Source organism: Mus caroli, unplaced genomic scaffold (assembly GCF_978045245.1).
Source record: "Mus caroli unplaced genomic scaffold, Mus_caroli_1 scaffold_20, whole genome shotgun sequence".
NCBI classification, from domain to species: domain Eukaryota; kingdom Metazoa; phylum Chordata; class Mammalia; order Rodentia; family Muridae; genus Mus; species Mus caroli.
In genome coordinates, this window is record NW_028227275.1 from 28,539,455 (window position 1) to 28,559,471 (window position 20,017).

The window sequence follows — 20,017 nt, forward strand, 5'->3', positions numbered from 1 at the left end:
ATGCCAAGGGCTTAGAATGAATATAGCATTTCTGTTTGAAATAGATATTAGTCCTGTCCATAAATATGAGTGCACTTAGTGTCATCAAATTGTATATTTTATCACAGAGACTGAATTTACCCATACACATACAACTGCTTCCTAGACAAAGCTTGGAGAGCAAGTAAAGTTTTTCCGAACTTTTTAGCTCAGCATCATGAGTTATTTGGTATTCAAAAGAAAGTTGGGATTTATGGACGATGGTCAAAATGTCCCCTCCCCCGTCCATCTTTTGGTTGATGTCACCTCTACTTTCCTTACACTCTCAATGGCACATCTCTGCTTGAAACCTTACTTCCAAGGTCTCTCAGAGGGATCCAGTGGGAGATAGTTCCAAGTTCAAGCTTCTGTACAAGTATCTGAAATGACTACATCAGGGCAGGGCCCAAGAGCCTTACTCAGCACACTTGCAGGGTGTGAATTTTTAGTGTGTCCTGTTTCTCTTTATCTCTCTCATTTTCCCTCCTTCCCCATCTGATATGGCCTTCCTAAATTGACTTGGAACTTCTAACACCCTCCCTCAGCCTCCACAGGGTAGAGAGTGGAGGGATAGACTACTATGCTTGGTTGAGGGGTCACAGTTTGGCAGTGTCTTACTGATGCTGCCCCCACTGACAGGAAATCATTTCATTTTCTTGGATGCTGTGTGCTCTCTTTGCAGTTCCCTCGATCCCGAGTCAGGAGTTCCTTGGTGTTGATGTTCCTTGGTCTATAATTGTTGACTAGAGGGAACCAGATTTATTTATTTATTTATTTATTTTTAAAGATTTATTTATTGATTATACGTAAGTACACTGTAGCTGTCCTCAGACACTCCAGAAGAGGGAGTCAGATCTCTTTACAGATGGTTGTGAGCCACCATGTGGTTGCTGGGATTTGAACTCTGGACCTTCGGAAGAGCAGTCGGGTGTTCTTACCCACTGAGCCATCTCACCAGCCCGGGAACCAGATTTATAAAGGAGAAAGAAAAATACTTTCAAAATAATCCTATTTCTAATACTCATGTAAGGAGTTTGGCAACAACAACAATAACAAAAAGCCCAGAGCCCTTCAAGGAAAGAAAACGCTCCCCTTCCTGTTTGTCTTTTTCCTCTTTCTGCCTCTGTTCATCAGCCTTCTCATCACCGTGGCAGCGTGTCGGACACAAGCTACAGAAGAAGAAAGGGTTGTTTAGCTGATCGATTGGAGGTTTTGGTTTATGGTGGCGAAGTGGATATGGGTGGAATAGCTTGCATCATGGTGGTCAGGAAGGAGAGGAAGGAGTGGGGAGGAAGAACATGAAGAGGAGGAAGAGGGGGAGGAAGAAGGGGAGGAGGGAGAGGGGGAGGAAGAAGGGGAGGAGGGAGAGGGGGAAGAAGGGGAGGAGGGAGAGGGGGAGGAAGAAGGGGAGGAGGGAGAGGGGGAGGAAGAAGGGGAGGAGGGAGAGGGGGAGGAAGAAGGGGAGGAGGGAGAGGGGGAGGAAGAAGGGGAGGAGGGAGAGGGGGAGGAAGAAGGGGAGGAGGGAGAGGGGGAGGAAGAATGGGAGGAAGGGGAAGGGAAGGAGGAGGAGGGGAGGAATAGAGGGAAATAGGGGAGGAAGAGAAGGAGGAGGGGCTCTGCAAATGGGTCTTCTTTCCCCACCTTCCTTCCAGCCAGCCCCGAATCCTGTGGGATAGTTCTGTGGCTTTCCCAGATGGCCTTCGCGACTCTTTATCCTTCCCCAAAGACCCTTCACGTCTGTACTCATGGGTGTGCTTTGTTGGTCCCCTAGGCCCTTCTCAATCCAGTCAAGTGTACAGCCAAGATTCACCAGCACTCTCTCACTCCTCGGCCTGTACAGTTCAGTCACAGGGAACGTAGCAAGAGCATCCACTTATCTGAGCACTGCAGGTGGACTACTGAGCTGATTTCTCTCATTTCTCCCACAAATGACCTCTTATGACTCCCTAATCCACAGGTAAGTTACTTCCTCAAAGGCTCATAGCTAGCATGGAGATTGAAAGCCAGTACCATCCGATTAGAGGCCACACGTTAATTAACCATCATTCTCACCTCCTAAAGTGAGGTTGTTCACATTCCTGACCCCCTTGTTGCCACATTCAGTAAACTACAACTTTATTGTCAGTTGAACCCACGGCTTCTCAATCTTCCAATGACAAAGGAGTAAACGTGGTATTTTAAATCTTGCCTAGTGTTGGCAAGCACCCCAAAAAGTGTTGCCGTTATTACTGAGGGAACCGGCCACCTGAGACTGTACCTTCCTAATCACTTCTTAAGGGAACTGAATGAATCTAATTGGAAACATCTACCTGATTCCCTATAGGGTTATGTCATGGAAGACCGAGCAAGAAAGGCACAAAAAAAATCAATAAACGAGAGAGCAGAGTTGAAATTAGAGAGGTCCAGGCCAGAAGACCACTAATGTAGGCGCTCCAGAGGAATGTCTGGGAGCAGTCGGGTAATGGATGTGTGAGGGAGGATGATGTACCGTTTTCAGAACGCAGTTCTCTCCCTTTAGACAATTGATAGTCCAAATTACAGGATATTATGTGCATGTTGGTGAAAGACATGTGAAAGCTGCTCTGTTCAGAGGGCAGCGCTGCAGGCAGATTTCAGGCCATGTTAAGGATTTAGAGTATGTGGCCACGATCATCCATTGATCCCAAAAGGAGATGGTCTACATCTGAAGAGTGAGAAGAGCCCTCACCTTCCTCCCCTCCCAGCCTTGAACTCAAAATCTTTCTGCCTCAGCCTCCTGAGTGGCAAGATTACAGGCCAACCTTCCCCCTGCTCCCCCCCCCATCTTTATTTGTATGATTTTGATAGGCAGAGAGGATAGATTTTTGCCTGGATGTTAGAGCTGGAGTCATTTAGCAAGCAGATAACCATGATGGGAGAGGGAGGTATAGCCCTGGAACACAGAGATTTACAAAAGGAAAGGGAGATGAAGGCAGAAGGGTGGAATAGGGCCAGACTGTGGAAAATGATTTCCACAGTTTGCCATTATAAGTGGAAAATTTCAGAAATAAACAATTCATAAGCATTTCAGGGCTGTTCTCTTCTGGGCTCAGTAAAGAGATGTCACACCTTGCCAGCTTGTTTGTGCCTATCTGTCCGCCCTCCTGTTTATCAGATGCACTGTTCGTCTACTGTTGGTGCTCAAGAAATCATTAGTAAAAATGACTCAGTGGGTGAAGGTGCTTGCTGACATGACTGAAGACCTGGATTCAATCCTTAGAACTCACAGTACAGAGGGAGAGAACCCAACACACACACACCACAAAACCACAAAATAAATAAATGTAATTAAAAAAAAAAACAAAATAGAAATTCTTATCTTAGTAATAGCTCCAAAGCAGAAGTATTATGACCAAAGAGGGGTGCAGGCATATAACACAGAAGAGCATATTACTGAGGCAATATTGCAGAGGACACAGGAAAACCGTCTATCTAGAGCTGGCTACTTACTCCCTGAGGCATTAGGTGTCCACTGTGATTCTTGGAACCATCCCCCGAGGAGAAGGGGGCGAAGCTTTAGCCCATGTGTCATCTTTGTTCGTCCTGTAGCCGTTCTCCCCAAGTGTGTCCCAAGGTTCCTCCTCTTGGTCAACCTCCGCTGCTCTGTCTTTGTTTTCCTTGCCTTCCCCAGCCTCCTTTACGGACCAGCTTTTCAGTTTTTGGTTTCTGCCCTGCTCTTCAACATTGTGGCATTGAGGGTCACGTTGCCCTTGACTTCCCTATATTGGGGGGAATCCTATGCTCCCTGACCACCCTAAATATTCAAAAGATGACATAACCTGGACACTAGAAATTTGCCCATGTCCCAGTGTTATGGCAAATTGGAGAGAGCAACAGATTACAAACTCATTGTGCCAGAAGAAAGAAATGAGACTGTACATACTTCAGAAGATCCACCGCTCTTCTCACATGGGCTTCCTGAGAATGCAGGCTTTGATAGCAAGACTAGAGATGCTAACTCAAAGAAAGCTAAGATTGTCAAGAACTATGAAGCCTGCCAGCTAAAAAGAATCCCAGTAATGGGTTTAGGGACACAAATCCCAGAGTCTACTGAGAGACAGACTTCACAGTGGTAAAACCAGAAAATTTAGATATAAATATTTACTGATGTTTATAGATACCTTTTCAGGTTGGACTGAGGCTTTCCCTACGAAGCACAAAACTAGATGCACGGTGACTAAGAAACTCTTAGAGGACATACTGCAAAGACATGGGCTTCCTTAGATGATAAGGTCAGACAATAGACCAGCTTTTGTGTCCCAGGTAAGTCAGAGGCTAGCCAATATTCTGGGGATTGATAGAAACTTTATTGAGCATATGGACCCCAGAGTTCAGGACAGGCAGAGAGAATAAGCAAAACCCTAAACGAGATCTTAACTAAATTGACCTCAGAGACTGACAATGACCAAGTAACTCTCCTTTCCTTCATTCTCTCCCTGGTATGAAACTCCCCTTACCATCCCCATTGTTTTTAACAAACAGGCAGAGGTCATGGCTGAGTTTGAGGATCACCAATTGCTAGACAATTTCAAAGGTGGCCAATGGGCTCATAAACATGTTTGACCTAAACTTCGAATTCTCAATGAAACAGGCCCTCCTGCCCCAACACACTCTCTCTCTCTCTCTCTCTCTCTCACACACACACACACACACACACACACACACACACACACAGACACACACACACACACAGTCTTAAAGGTCACTGGATTGCAGCATGAAATCACAGACCCGTTTGCAGTTGAAGATGACCCCAACCAACAGAAAGTCAGCCTCAGGACTCCCCCCTGTCTCCCAGTGTTGGGGCTCTTCCCAAGCCTCAGGGACACCACAAGGACTGGACAATGACAACCCCTCCCCCCTCTAAAATATAACAATAACTTCAAGAAGGCCCATGATTGAGCCTTCTAGTTAGCAGAGAAAGGGGTGAATGAGAGACCAAATCTTTTGGGTTCAGACTCCATCTTAGAGAACTTCAGCTAAAGTTGAACTGAAGTTAACTAACAGGCCAGTACCCTACCAGGCTACCCCACAACAAGACCTGTGTCTAACACCAGTTTCCAGGTTACCTCCCCCCCAAAAACCTTTGTCTAGCACCAGTTTCCAGTTATTCCCCAACAAATCTGTATCCCCAGGATACAAGCCCACCCCTGACACTTCACTTCCTAACAACCACCAATCAGGAAGAAAATAGAAGTTAAATTCATAGTTTGCCTTTCAGCACCAGCCAACTATGTTAAAGGCCATAATGGACCCCCAAACATATGTGTACTAGGCTACCACCTTCTTGCCTCTATAAATTCTTGCCTGAATCTGGGCTCGGGGTCCCCTTCCATTCTCCTGTGTCAGAGACACACTGATGTGGCCCAGCCTCGAGCCTGAATAAAGAGATCCATCAGATTTGCATTGCATCAGAGTTGGCTCCATGGTGGTCTTTTTGGGAAGTTCGTGAAAACTTCCTGGCACAACAACTGCAGCATGTAGGGGGGTGATTCAGAGAACAGGCAGTGGCAGTCAGAGATGGGAGGGCAAGGCTGGCTGTAAATTTGCAAGTAAATTACATTTGATTATTTATTTATTTATTATTTATTTATTTATTTAGTGTCTATGTGTGGGCATATGCATCACAAATGCTCATGTCAGGGGACAGCTGGGAGGAATCAGGTGTCAAGTTCCACTCTACAGGGCCTGGGCATTTGAACTCAGATTGTGAGGCTTGGCCTCAAGTGCCTCTACCTGCTGAGCCATCTCAGCAGCCCTCAATCCTTTTACAAAAGTGTGGTGTGTGAGAAGGATAAGAGCTCTGGAAAGAAGAAAAGTAGAAAAGGGCTTAAAATACTGGGTAGTTCCCAGAGGGCATAGTGACCTCATGGGTGTCTAGATTACCCCCACATTTGGCATCCCTGCTCAAGGTACACATGACAATGAAGTCTGTCTGTCTGTCGGTCTCTCTCTCTCTCTCTCTCTCTCTCTCTCTCTCTCTCTCTCTCTCTCTCTCTCTCTCTTCTCAGGATAGTGTTTCTCTGTGTATCCCTGGCTACCCTGGAACTTGCTTTGCAGACCAGGCTGGCCTCGAACTTAGAGATCTGCTTGCTTCTTCTGCTTTCAAGAAAAAGCATTTCAGCCTGAGGTGGTTGCACACACCTCTAATCCCAGCACTTCGGGAGGAGAGACAGGCAGATCTCTGAGATAGGGTCCAGCCTGGTCTACAAAACAAGTTCCAGGGCAGCTGGGGACACGTAGAGAAATTCTGTCTTGAAACAACAACAGCAGCAGCAGCAGCAGCAGCAACAACAGCAAAGGAAACTAGATGGTAATTTTAGTGCTATGTATATCAAGCACTAGAGATAAGGAGGAGTTAGCAATAGCCTTGACATTTCCACCAAAGATGCAATTTAGGTCAGTACCAAGACGAGTATGCTTCTCAAGGAGGCCATGGGACACCGAGACACCTCATAGGTAGAATACAACTCTGATGAAGTAAGTGGCAGGCATACCTAAGCAACCAGGTGATGAACTGAATCAAGACTCTTGGTAGAAGCTCAAAGAACTCTTTGAATTAGATACATTTCCCTAAGAACCCAAAGGACAAACAGGAGCTATTCTGATCCCCGGGGCACTCCTAATAGTAGGGTTAGACACTTAAAGCCATACTTCTTAATCCCAGCTACAATGATTCAAGATAGCCTCCCTCCCCTCCCCCCTCCCCCCTCCCATGCTTCTGACTAAAGCTTTGACTTATTGGTTTGGACTGCAGCCTGGACCTTGGGATTTTACAGGTTCTAAAATGATGAAAAGCAGCAGCCAAGGCCGTGGCCTTCAAATATGTGCAGCTTTATAGATTTGGCAACAACCCCTTGGCCTCTGATAGTGTCCCTTTAAGCACAGCGATTCCATTGTAGGTAGCCAGTGAATTAGATAATAACTCTCTAGAAAGCATTATACCACGTGGAGGCGCACGCCTTTAATCCCAGCACTTGGGAGGCAGAGGCAGGAGGATTTCTGAATCAGCCTGGTCTACAAAGTGAGTTCCAGGACAGCCAGGGCTATACAGAGAAACCCTGTCTTGAAAAAACAAAAAAAGAAAAAAAGAAAAAGAAAGAAAGAAAGAAAGAAAGAAAGAAAGAAAGAAAGAAAGAAAGAAAGAAAGAAAGAAAGGAAGGAAGGAAGGAAGGAAGAGAGAGAGAAAGAAAGAAAGAAAAAAGAAAGCATATACCAAAACCTGGGCTTTTTTTTTTTTTCTTTTAGAAAAATGGAGTGAACATTTCTGAGTGGATTTTTAGCATAAATACCTTTTATGTTTATTTGGCCATTTTAATGTACAGCCAGAGCCACAAGCCCCTGCTCTGTAGCTATTTAAACCCTGACACATGACTTTATTTTTGTATTTAACGTGCCAGTGCTCTTGTCAGTAACATAATACCATAAGTCAGATGAGCTATAGAAGGAAGAGTTTTACCTTGGTTCATAGTTTTCAAAGACCTGGCCAAGGGGGGGGGGGGGTCACATTTAATGATGGTCTTTAGCTGCAGAGTCCTGAAGTTTGTAGGATATTATATGGCAATGGTATTATAAGCATTATATGGTATGCTTATGTATGCATCTCCTCTGGTCTCCTTTGTATAAAGCCACTCATAGTTGATCGTGGCAGCTCCATGCTAATGATTTTTACCTGATCCTAATTTCCCAATGTCCCACTCCTAAGTATCACTGACACGTGAGGTTTCTAAACTCTTAGATCCTATAGTAGTCATCTTTATGTAGCTATAAGAATATCTCTGAGCTAATCAGTTTTAGAAGAAATGTTTATTTTTCACAGTTTTGGAGGTTGGTTGGTCCCATGGCATTTGGGCCTGTGGACAGTAGCTCATGATGCCGTCAATGGATGGGAGAGGAAGGTGCTCAGCTCAGGGCAGCCAGAAAGCAAGGGTAGAAGGGAAGACTGTGGTCTCATAGTCTCCTGTGAGGACACATCCCTAATGACTCACAGCCTCCTACTAGGCCTCATCTCTTGAGGATACTGACTTTCCATTAGCAACAATTTGGGTGTCCTGCCATTTATAAATGGGCCCTTGGGAGTGACTCAGAATATAACGTACCAGTACCTGATTGATAGGAATTGCCTTGAAATTGCAGGAGGCATACTCAAACCCTAGCTAAACCACAATGGTCAGTAACTGGAGAAGCAACTTAAGCCACCATTAAAGTTCTACTCAAGTTGTAATATGAGCTAGGTCTTGCTTAATGTTGCTTATCCCTGGAAGTGCAAAATGCTGAAGAAAGTAGAGGAGCAAGTCTATTGGTGAGGTGCTTTCAGGAGTGAAGTTTTTTTCCCCTAGGGCTGGAGAGGTGGCTCAGTGGTTAAGAGCACTGGCTGCTCTTCTAGAGGACCAGAGTTCAATTCCCAGCACCTCCCTAGCGGCTCCCAGCTGTCTGTCTAGCATCCAAACCCCTCACATAGGCAAACATGCAAGCAAAACACTAATGCACATAAACTAAATAATGAACTTCTTTTTCTGGTGGGAATGTTTAAAAGCTTTGGAATGAAACAAAAATCATCTGGAGGGCACTGGCACCCATTAATCGAAGAGCAATGCCCCAGGAAACCTGTTCTTCCTTGTGTCTCTACTAGGGTAATAGGTAGACCCCAGCTCCATGCAAATGCTGAATACAAGTGTGAGAGGAACATGGGAGTTGAGTCAGTGCCCCTACCCACAGTCTTCCCTTGTCTGGACCACCTATGTATCTATGTTTGTTTTATTAAAAAAAAAAAAAAAAAAAATCTCATATTACCTTTAAACTCTTAATCCTCCTGCCTCTGCTTCGAGAATGCTGGGGTTACAGGTGTGTTCCACCAGGCCTGGCTTGCAATAGTCCCCACCCCCCCTAATCTTTTCCTTGTTTCTTTGGAATGTCTTTGAACAATCATTTATTTTATTTCATGTGTCACATGTGTACCTGAGTATATGTGTGTGTAGCACGTGCGTGTGTGAGCCTGAGCACATCAGAAGAGAGCATTGGATCCCCTGGAACTGGAGGCACAGGTGGTTGTGAGCCATCATGAGTCACTCGCACTCATGTGAGTGTTAAGAGCTGATCCCTTATCTTCTGCAAGAGTGGTAAACATTTTTAACTGCTAAGCCAGCTTTCCAGTTCCCGGGATGCCTTTTAAAACTTCTAATGTGACCTTTAGGAAACTATAGAAGTAGACTTTCTCTCCTGACGTGCTGTTAAGCACAACTAAAAGCCCCAGACATTATGAATATAAAAACAAACAAACAAACAAACAAACAAACAAACAAAAAACAGACAAACAAAAAAATACTTGAAGATTATGAAACGTGAAAGGAAGAGAGGGACCTTCCAGGAAACTTGGAACCCAAGGTTCAATATAGGCAGTGGGTTCCTGGGTTTGTCTGTCTGTCTGTCCTAAATACCCGAAACTTGTATGTGAAGAAGCATCCAACTCAAGAATCATGACAGATCCGGATAAACGAGGCTGTGGCAAAAGCCAAAGGGAGCAAGCGGAAGCTGGCAACAGCCACAGCAAATCTTATGGTGTCACCGCACCTCAGTGACTTGTAAGATAAAATCACAATACGCTATAGTGCTCTACTTAAGTTCCTGAGGTCACAATTTGTGTGGCCTACCTCAGTGATCCCCAGTGGCTACATACATGCATGCAGGCAAAACACTAATGCATATAAAATAAGTAATTAAATTTTTTTTTGAAGGGAATGTTTAAAAGCTTTGGAATGAAACAAAGATTTGGAGGGCATTGGCGCCTCAGTGATACCCAGTGGCTACAAATCCCTGTCACCCCAGAGGCCCTCCTGTAAATATAGTTAGATTAAATTTCACCTTAATATCTCACAGTGCGTATTAAATTTCAACACATGAACCCAGCCCAGACTGTCTGCTTGAACTATCTATGGAACCTTCAAAAATTTATTGATGTCTCGGTCCTGCTTTGGATCTCGTAAATCAGGATCTCCAGGGGCGGGTAGATATTCACTGAAATGCTTTTTTGATTAAAGTCTGTTTTACCACCAGACAGAAGGCTCCACAAGGGACTGGAATCAGGCAAACGAACCGGATATAGTGGTAGAAAATGCCGGTAATCTCAGCATAAATAGGTGAGGGTGGAGGATCAGGAGTCAAGGTCATCTCTGACAACGTCTCAACGTGGATGGTAGTCTGGGCTAAATGAGGGCATATCACAAACAAACAAAACAAACCAACCGCACCCAAAAGAAAAACAAAAGCAAAACAAAGACCCAAAATAACCGCAAACAAACAAACGAACAAACTCCAACAACAACAACAACAACAAAAACCCCTAAAATCAAAGCCACAGAAATGAGGCAAGGGTGATAGAAATCCCTTCTCTCCCTTTGGCTAGGGTATCTCCCTGAGTCCATCCCCATCGCTCCAGAATTACCAGCCTCATTGCCCAGCGGTAGAAGAGATCAGCACACATCCTGCCGGGAGGCGCTGTCATAGTTTCCGGATTTGATGCTTAGGGTGCCTCTTCCTTCACACGCAGTCAACAAATTCAAGTGCAGCAGAAGCTGGCAAGGAGGCAGGAGCGACACTCATTCTTACTCATGCAGAATGAATAGAAACTGTTTTTAAACTACTTAAAATTTTTTTTTAGCCGGGCCGGTCGGTGTGGTGGTGCACGCCTTTAATCCCAGCACTTGGGAGGCAGAGGCAGGCGGATTTCTGAGTTCGAGGCCAGCCTGGTCTACAGAGTGAGTTCCAGGACAGCCAGAGCTACACAGAGAAGCCCTGTCTTGAAACAAAACAAAACAAAACAAAAAACTTAGAGGCGCTGACAAAGAAGTGAAAAAAAGATCATATGGAAGAGAAAGGACAGGCCTCCCAGCTTTTGACCTGATAAAATTGCTCCCTGGCCCTGCTCTCTAAAGGCTTTTGTGAGTCTGGGTCCCTGAATGTTGATGAGGAAGATATGAGACACTGGATTCGATACATTTCAAGTATTCTTAGGGCTTATTCTGAATCTGCCATCTGGTCCCCTCAGCAGCACAGTACAGGAGCTACTGTTTTAGACAATCACTCCAGACATTTTATGCTCTGATACTTTGTAAGAATATTAGCCCCCAGACCCTACTGTGTGTGAAATACAACTATTGCTAGTAACACTGCTTAATTAACAACAATATGGACACCATCTGGTCTATTAATTTTGTGGAAAACATCCTGATTTTCACTATGTGACTTTCATGTATGTGAGGGTTTGCCTGCGTGCATGCATGTGCAGTGCATGTCTGCTTGTTGCCTGTGGAGGGCAGAAGAGGGGATAGGATCCCTTGGAACTGGAGCCTCCATATTGATGCTGGGAATTGAGACCAGGTCCTCAGCAAGAGCTCTTAACCTCTGAGCCACCTCACCAGTCTCTGAAACATCGTTTTAAAAAATTATGTTATCTTTCTCATTTTTGGTATGAGGAATGTTTTTCCTCAAGTTCCTACTTGTTAAAAATTCTACAGGTGAAGCTATGTGGAAGAGAGACAGACAGGGTGTATGAAAGCGTACGTGCACAATATTGACTCTCCCATTATTCAGCTCTTCATGACATGTTCAGCGGACTGCAGATGTAGTTCAGTAAGAACGTGCTCTTTTAGACCTCAGAGTTCACCTCCTAGCGCCAGTAGGCTTTATCTTTTTTTTTTTTTTTGACATCAAATGCCCATGTATTGGTGGATTAGAAGAATTGATATTGTGAAAATGACCTTTCCAAACAGTCAATTTACACATTCAATGCAATTCTAATCAAATCCCTACAATGCTTTTTTTTTTTATTTTTATTACATATTTTCCTCAATTACATTTCCAATGCTATCCCAAAAGTCCCCCATAGCGCCCCCCACTTCCCTACCCACCCATTCCCATTCTTTTGGCCCTGGCATTCCCCTATATTGGGGCATATAAAGTTTGCAAGTCCAATGGGCCTCTCTTTCCATTGATGGCCGACTAGGCCATCTTTCGATACATATGCAGCTAGAGACAAGAGCTCCGGGGTTCTGGTTAGTACATCATGTTGTTCCAACAATAGGGTTGCAGACCCCTTTAGCTCCTTGGGTACTTTCTCTAGCTTCTCCATTGGGAGCCCTGTGATACATCCAATAGCTGACTGTGAACATCCACTCCTGTGTTTGCTAGGCCCCGGCATCGTCTCACAAGAGACAGCTATATTTGGGTCCTTTCAGCAAAATCTTGCTAGTGTATGCAATGGTGTCAGCGTTTAGAAGCTGATTATGGGATGGATCCCTGGATACGGCAGTCTCTAAATGGTCCATCCTTTCATCACAGCTACGAACTTTGTCTCTGTAACTCCTTCCCTGGGTGTTTTGTTCCCAATTCTAAGAAGGTGCACAGTGTCCACACTTTGGTCTTCATTCTTCTTGAGTTTCATGCGTTTATCAAATTGTATCTTATATCTTGGGTATCCTATGTTTTGGGCTAATATCCACTTATCAGTGAATACATATTGTGTGAGTTCTTTTGTGATTGTGTTATTTCACTCAAGATGATGCCCTCCAGGTCCATCCATTTGGCTAGGAATTTCATAAATTCATTCTTTTTAATAGCTGAGTAGTACTCCATTGTGTAAATGTACCATAATTTCTGTATCCATTCCTCTGTTGAGGGACATCTGGGTTCTTTCCAGCTTCTGGCTATTATAAATAGGGCTGCTATGAACATAGTGGAGCATGTGTCCTTTTTACCGGTTATGAGCTTGCCTAGCTAAGTGTTCTCAACACAAGGTACACTGGGTAAGCCAAAACAGTCAGACTTCGACTGGATTGTTTTCTGTAACTTTCATAAGGAGTATAAATATTTTCTAAAGGACATTTATCATCCTTGAAATTTGTTAGTCTACCTTCATTTCTTTTTAAAATATTATTTTAGTATGTGCATGGATGTGTTGCCTGCATGTATGTCAGTGCAACACAAGGATGCCTGGTACTCACAGATACTATAAGAGTATCATCTACTCTGGAGCTGGAATTACAAATGGCTGTGAGTTGTCACTGGATGCTGGGATGGAACCTGGGTCCCCTAGAAGAACAGCCAGAACTCTGACTTACTAGGCCATTCCTCCAGCACTGCTTATTCCTGACTTCTTAAAAGAAAAAAAAGTGTTTGCAATATCTTTTGGGAGGAGTGATCCTTTTATGGATCCAAGACTACCCACAACCCCAGATGCTGAGATCATAGAGGAGTGCTACCGTACTTAGCTCAACCTCTGCATTAACTTTTTAATGAGGTCAAGCTTTGAGTTCATGGGGCTGCAATTTAGGATGGCGATAAAACTTTATGTCCGTAGGGCTTCCAGATCAAGCAGTTAAAAATACAAGACACTGAATTTTATTTGACTTTCAAATAAGTAATAAAATGTTAGTGTAAGTGTGAAGCATGTGGTAGCCAAGAACTTTGATTGAGGGTAGATAGTGGGATGAGGAGGACGTGTGGGACTGCAGTGGAGAACTGGAGCATTCTGCTTCTGGGACACACACAATACTTGGGCTTGGGCTTTATCTGGTACAACTTGAGGATCACTGGATGAGTAGATGCAGTTTGGAAGCAAATAGGGGCTGGGTGGTTCCAAACAAGGATGATGATCAAGTTCAGACTCCAGCTTCTTTTGATTCACTTCTTCCATTTTTGCTGTCAAAATAGTAGTTTTCTGTGTTGGTTAAATCCCGCCAGCTTCTCAAAGGACAGGTAGCAATATCTGGACATCTTTTTGGCTGTATTACAGTGAGCGGGGCTATTATCAGCATCTAGATGATTGAGGCCACGGATGCTGCTAAAGGTTCTGGGACAGCTCCTTACAGCAGAATGTCAACTGGTCCAATGTCCACAAGGCTGAGAGGCTCCAGTCTAGTCTGGAGTGCACAAGATTTAGTGGCGATCCTATCAAATTACTCCATGGTTGTTGCTACCTTATTATTCAAGGCGACTAATGAAGGGAGAGAGTGTACAAGACCCAGTGGAAGAAATTTGATATGCTCCTTCAATCTCTTCTAAGGGAAGCGTAGAAAAAGTGCCAGTCTTCAACTGCTACAGCCCTCACTGCAGCATGGCCTAAATCTGAAGAGTTTGTTTTGGAACTATAGAATTCAGGGGATCACACCATGTCACCCTTCCTTTGGCAATGGGGCTTTCTGGGATTCGCTTATAAATGCCCCTCATTTTGTCTACTTCCAGGACTGCTCTAGTGCTTGACCTAGAAGAAAGCGGATCACTAAAGAAGATATTCACGATAAGTTGAACAGTATTCCATACTTTTTATTAGGCTCACTTCTAATTGTCTATAAAAATTTATAGACATATATTTATACTCAGGATCTAATTAATTTTCACGACAACCATGGGAAACAAAGAAGGGGTTGGGTTAGAGCATTCTCATTTTAAGAGGCAAGAATGAAACCCGCCTGGAGTTCCATACTGATTACTGGAAAAGCCAGGAGTTAAGAGGTGGCTTTGTTAGGGATATGGTACACACTGTACCATCTATTCATCTGATCCTTGTTAGTGAAGTGTCTTAGTTTTCTATTTGCCATGACATGAAGCTTTCCGTTGCCATAGCCAAGACAGCTTATAAAAGAAAGCATTTAATTGGAGGCTTACAACTTTAGGGCCGGAGTCCATGAACATGATGGGAAGAACATGTCTGCAGTCAGTCAGTCATGGTGCTGGGGCAGTAGCTGAAACTTACCGATTCGGAGAGAGGAAGGGGGGCATTGCTAACTGGAAATAGCATGAGCTTATCCAGTGACACACTTCTTACAAAAGGGTCACAGCTCCCATTTGTTCCCAAACAGTTACACTGAGGACCAATTAATTCGAACCTATGAACCCATGGGGGATGTCAGTAGTAAATGTCTAATTTGAAAAATCCTCTTAAAAATCTATGAGGTTGAAAATTGGCTTATTAGAAAGGGATAAAAAAAGACATTTCCATTGTTTGTATTTATCCTTCTTATACCTAACTGCAGCACAGAGAAAACCAGAAAATAAGTTATGACTCAGCAACTATTTACTAAGGGCTGTTTGGTGCCAACTCATGTGCTACATATCCCAAAAATCAGAGAGAATACATATCCATTGTATGGCATTGAAAAACAAAATGTAGGGAGCCGGGCATAGTGGCACAGGCCTTTAATCCCAGCACTCGGGAGGCAGAGGCAGAGGCCAGCCTGGTCTACAAAGGGAGTTCCAGGACAGCCAGGGCTATACAGAGAAACCCTGTCTCGAAAAACAAAACAAAACAAAATGTAGGGAAAGAGGTTTTGTGCAAAAGGAGAAATTGGGCTGCACCCCTCGTCTACCCAAGGTCAGTCAAACAACTCCAGTCTTTGTTGATCAGTGGAAACCAAACAATTAGTGAAGCCAGGAGTCTCAGGCAGAGGAACAGGAATGAACTCAGTGCAGATTCTTCACAGATCTATTCTTTAGGGCAAACACTTGGAAGGAGCCTTGTCATGGGCAGCTGGGTCCCCACTCACAGCACTGGCTTTCAACTCAGGTTGTAGGTTGGCCAGATGTATTTAAAAGGCTGAGGAGGCCGTGAAGCCTTGTCCCTGCTGCTCAGGCCATGTGGCCCGGGATTCTTCCACAGAGCCACATTTCCCTGGCTACCCACTGAAGCCCCTTGACCTTAGAGCATAGTGTGAGCTTTGACTACGTTCTAGCAAGTGCTGGTTGCCATTTACAGGTCAATGGGATAAAAGTGCGTTTTTCCCTTGGATTATTAATCGTTAGAAATGACCAACTTTGAAGTAGTCACTTTGGTGAGGGAAGTTTATGTCTCTGGACTTGTTTCTTGGTATTATTTTTAGCATGGCAGACACTGACTTGGGGATGATTCATTTTAACTGTTTCAACAGCATTATCCATACTAGTCCACGTACTTGAGAAACCTAACCATTTTTAATGAACGTTTCTTATGATTTGGTAAGAAATAGTGCTAGAATTCTCTTGTTTCTTAAAGTCATTTATTACTTCATATATGATGCTATGCCCGCCTGCATAAGAAGGTGTAACTCTTGCATGCCTGGTGTTCTCTGCAGCCAGAGAAGGCATCGGATCCCAAAGAAGTGGAGTTTCAGATGGTTGTCAATGGCAAAGTGGGGTGCTGGGAATTGAACTAGGGTTCTCTTCAAGAACAGCAAGTACTCTTAACTGCTGAGCTACCTCTCCAGCCTCCTGTCAAGGTTCTTCATGGTTGAGTGGACTAGAAAAGGAACATTTTATCTTGATTATTATTATTATTTTTTGTACAGTATGTCAACTCTGAAGCATCTCTTATGACCACGCCATCCACGTTACTTTCAAGGCGAGGATTTCTCTTTCGATTGCCATCCCTGTATTTACTTAAAGCTCTGTTATGTATATTTATGTGTGCTTTTTCTAAGAACCACTTTCTGAAATTGGAGTGAAATTTGGAGTATAAAATACTTGTATACTCTGCCCTTTTCATGCATTATGAATTACTTCTAAAACTTTCATAGAAAAATGTTTTCTTTTTCCTATAAAACATTTCAAAGATACGGGGGGGGGGGCGGGGAGGAGGGGAAAAAAACCTAAACTAACCCTAATGCCTGGGACACTTGTAACAAGTGTGTGTGGGGTGGGGAGGGAGAATTTTAAAGTCTGGATTCCTTGACCTGCCAGGCAGCAGCTCGCTTGCTTTGACCTTGGTTACGGCAAATGCAAAGTAACACAGCAAACAGCCAGAGGCTGTCCAGTACTTACTTCAAGACAGCAAGCCTCCTTTTTTTTTTTTTTTTTTCCCTCTTAGGTGCAAACTGATGAAAATAACCAGCGGGGCTACTATAATTTCAGCCACTCCCTTGCTCTTGGTTGACACTCAAATAGAGCAGGTTAGTCGGTTGTCACTTAAAAGCAGTATGTGTCAGGCCACCCTTTCTTATCTCCCTGAGAAGTGCGATAGCATAGTGTCCTAAGGTGAAGAGGCCAGAGGAGCAGGAGAGGACAAGACCTTTAAGAGCTCACACAGGAGCAGACACATTTTAAATCCGATTTTTCACTGTATTTGGGGACAGAGGACGCTAAATTTTCAGCGCCATACACGAAAAGGGGTCTCTACAGCTTAGGGAAAGCGGCCATCAGATTCACCTTGGGAGCTTGTTAACCAGGTTTCAGGAAGGACCCCACTAGTGGCGTTTCTGATTCCGTAGGTTTAGGTGTGGTCGTGAATGTGCCGTTCTAACGCATTCTCGGGTAGTGAGGATGCGGGCCCAGAGATTCCAGGACCCCAGGTGACACCATCACCATCCAAGCTAACCAGCAGCAGGAGAAAAGCATGGAGGAGAGCGACGGCTGTCCAAACATCTTTCGCCACCTTCATCCTCCGTCGCCGGGAATGGGTCAGAACAGGGAAGCAGCAGGAGGAGCGATGCCAGCGCCTTAGGAACGGGAACTCCTCTTCCCAACTTCCGCCCCTGGGGAAAAGCAGAAGCCATCAGCTCCAGGAGAGCCGCTCTCCAATTCTTAGCCTTTTAGGTTCTGGCTCTGGAGACAGCCGGTCCTCCGGGTGTCACCGGCGTCGCAGTACCCTCGCTGTACCCCCGCTGTAGACCGGCGGACTGCATGCAGGTGAGGGCGGGGCCCTGTGCCTGGTGGGGAGGCAAATGGACTAGAGTCTGCCCGGATCCCGGACCCTTCTTCGCCTACGGCCCCGGAGAGCTGAAGATGGCTGCCCCGGAGCTCCGCGGACAGTCACGTGTCTCGCAGGCACGGCCGTTCACCCCTCCCCGCCCCCAGACCAGACCCTGCAGGTAGCGCGTCCCGGGCGACCCATGCCACGGTGGTACGAGCGGTCGGCCCAGAAGGCCGGAGCTACTGGAGGCTGCTGTCTCTGCCGCGCGATCACCGTCCTGGTACCGGGTTCCACTGCCCGAGCTGGAGATCTGCTGGCGACCCGCACCCCGTGGGGCCATTGGGCATGCGCAGTGCTCCGGCCCTGGTGCGGCGCTCTCCAGGTTTTCGCCGCAGCTCCGAGCGGCGGCGGGAGGTGGGGCCCGGACGGACTAGGCCACCCCCCCCCCCCCCCCGTTCTTCCCGAGAACTCCTGGGCCTTCGCGCTGCTTGGGGCTGCGCGATTTAGGAAGCCTGCAGACCCCTGATTTTTTGGGGAGGGGGAGATAGTAGTTTTAAGGATTAGAGCTTCGGAAAAATGTCCCGAAGAGTTTGAGGTTCATCCATTTTAAATGATCAATCATAAGGGAGTCACAAGTGTCGCAGCTCTTGGGCTTGGTGGGAAAGAAAATGCCAGTGTAGTTCGCCAACAGCTGTCCCCGAAGGTAGTTTCTCCAAGGCTGAGTTTGTGTTCCCAGCCTTCTAGCCACCTTTCGCCGCACAACTCTCGGGCTGGCTCCTAATTGGGCTTCTGATCCCGGAGGATGAAACCCACCATCTTTCTCTTCTCGTGGTTGGGGGGTGGTGGGGGCGAAAGGGAACCGCATCTCCAGTTCCCGTTTCTAGAAACAAAAAGGACTTCCCCCCAGTCCCCACCCCCTGCACACCCCACGGCAAGCTGTCCTGCGGGACTCAGCTGGGTCCCCGGTCGAGCGTCCGCGGTCCCCGCCCCCTGGCCGCCGGGAACACCCGGAGGAACGGACTGGCGTCGCGCGGGAAGCCGACCCGGCTCCGCCGCGGACTGGGCATGCTCGGCAGCCCGAGGTTCCAAGTCAGAAGCCTTCTCGCCAGCTCGGCGGCGGCCGGGAGCAGCGGCGGCGGGCTGCCGGCTGGACGGGAGCAGGGAGAGCCGGTTCGGGCGGGCTGCTCGTCCCGGGAGCCTGGCACGCGGACGGGAGAGCTGGATCGGATCGGGTGCAGAGCCCGCACGCCGCCCTGCCCCGGTTTCGTTCCGCGGCGCGGGGCTCGGCGCGTGGAAAGAATTCCGGCGGCTGCCACGACTCGCGTGCAAGTGAGTCGCGGGGCGGGGGTGGAGGGCCGGCCTCCGGGTCGCGAGCGGCTGGATCTGACCCGAGACTCTCGGGCCGGGCCTGACCTCGGTTGACGGCGGGCGGGCAGCCGGGGCGAGGGGGCGTGAGCGCATACCGCGCGGTGTCGCGCGTACCTGGCGTGCGGTCCCCCGCGGCCGCTCGTGGGGGTGGGCGCGGGGGAGCGCTCTGGCGGCCGCGATCCCGGCTCCGAGGGGGCGGGCCGCCGGCGGGGCTCCCCCGCCAACTTGGGCGGGGAAGAAGGAGGAGGCGTCCGTGGGCACCTTTCCGAGGTGCTGCGTGCGGGCTGGAAGGCTGCCTGGTGTCACATTGAGGCGAGCGGACGGTAGCGGGGCCTGAGAGCCTTTCCAGGTGGAAGCCAGCCAGAGGTCCCGTAGTGCTTAGGGGTGGACCCCCCCAAATCGCAGCCCCACCCCCACAACCCTGGGCGGCAGAGTGACAGTTGGTACCTCCTGGCCTGATCGCAGCGGGGCCAAGAGTCCGCGGCTTTGGGATTCCCTTCAGCACGGCCCCTCGATGACCCCCAACGGCATAACAGGTGGGACCCCCCTTCCCGGAGGAGCGAGCCCCTTCCTTCCCAGGCGGTGTAACAGCCCCTGGCTCGCGACTATTCTGAGACCCCCGCGTGTCCTCACCGCGTGGGGGTGTTAAAGGGTAAGGCCTGCAGGGGCATCTGCGTAGCTCTGGACGCGGTTCGTCCAGAGGATGAGGGGTCTGAGTGATCATAGGCGACTTGTCAAGGGCACATCAGTAGTAGCAGCGCTGCCTCTGCCCGGATTTTAAACCCACACTCCGACTGTCTTCCTTCGGTGGCCCGGGTGTCCTGGTCCATCTAACGGATTCTGGATAACGCTTGATCCCTTTTGACTGCCGGGTGTAACAGTCGGGGTGGAGGATGCTGTTGACCTGGGGAGCTGAGAGAATCCGGGCAGGTGCTTCTCTGGATGTTTCATTTCACC

The 20,017-nt window shown here is 47.0% G+C and overlaps 1 protein-coding gene and 1 long non-coding RNA gene across 7 annotated transcripts in view; one reads left to right on the top strand and one right to left on the bottom strand.

The window, feature by feature from the left end:
- Positions 1-17,100: 17,100 nt before the first annotated feature.
- LOC115029974 (uncharacterized) lies at positions 17,101-18,139 on the bottom strand. Its single transcript, XR_003835526.2, has 2 exons — positions 17,864-18,139; positions 17,101-17,534 (listed from the first exon to the last, which is right to left on the bottom strand). It is a non-coding gene; the product is annotated as an uncharacterized LOC115029974 (long non-coding RNA).
- Sgms1 (sphingomyelin synthase 1) overlaps positions 17,487-20,017 on the top strand; it is a 274,571-nt gene continuing 272,040 nt past the window's right edge. For 3 of the 6 annotated variants that reach the window (XM_021151328.3, XM_029472306.2, XM_029472304.2), the window contains exon 1: positions 18,707-19,021. The gene's annotated coding sequence lies outside the window, so the exon portion shown is untranslated. Of the gene's footprint in view, positions 17,689-18,705; positions 19,022-19,313; positions 19,597-20,017 lie in introns of those variants that run through there. The other 3 variants (XM_029472300.2, XM_029472303.2, XM_021151329.3) reach the window with 3 other exon arrangements.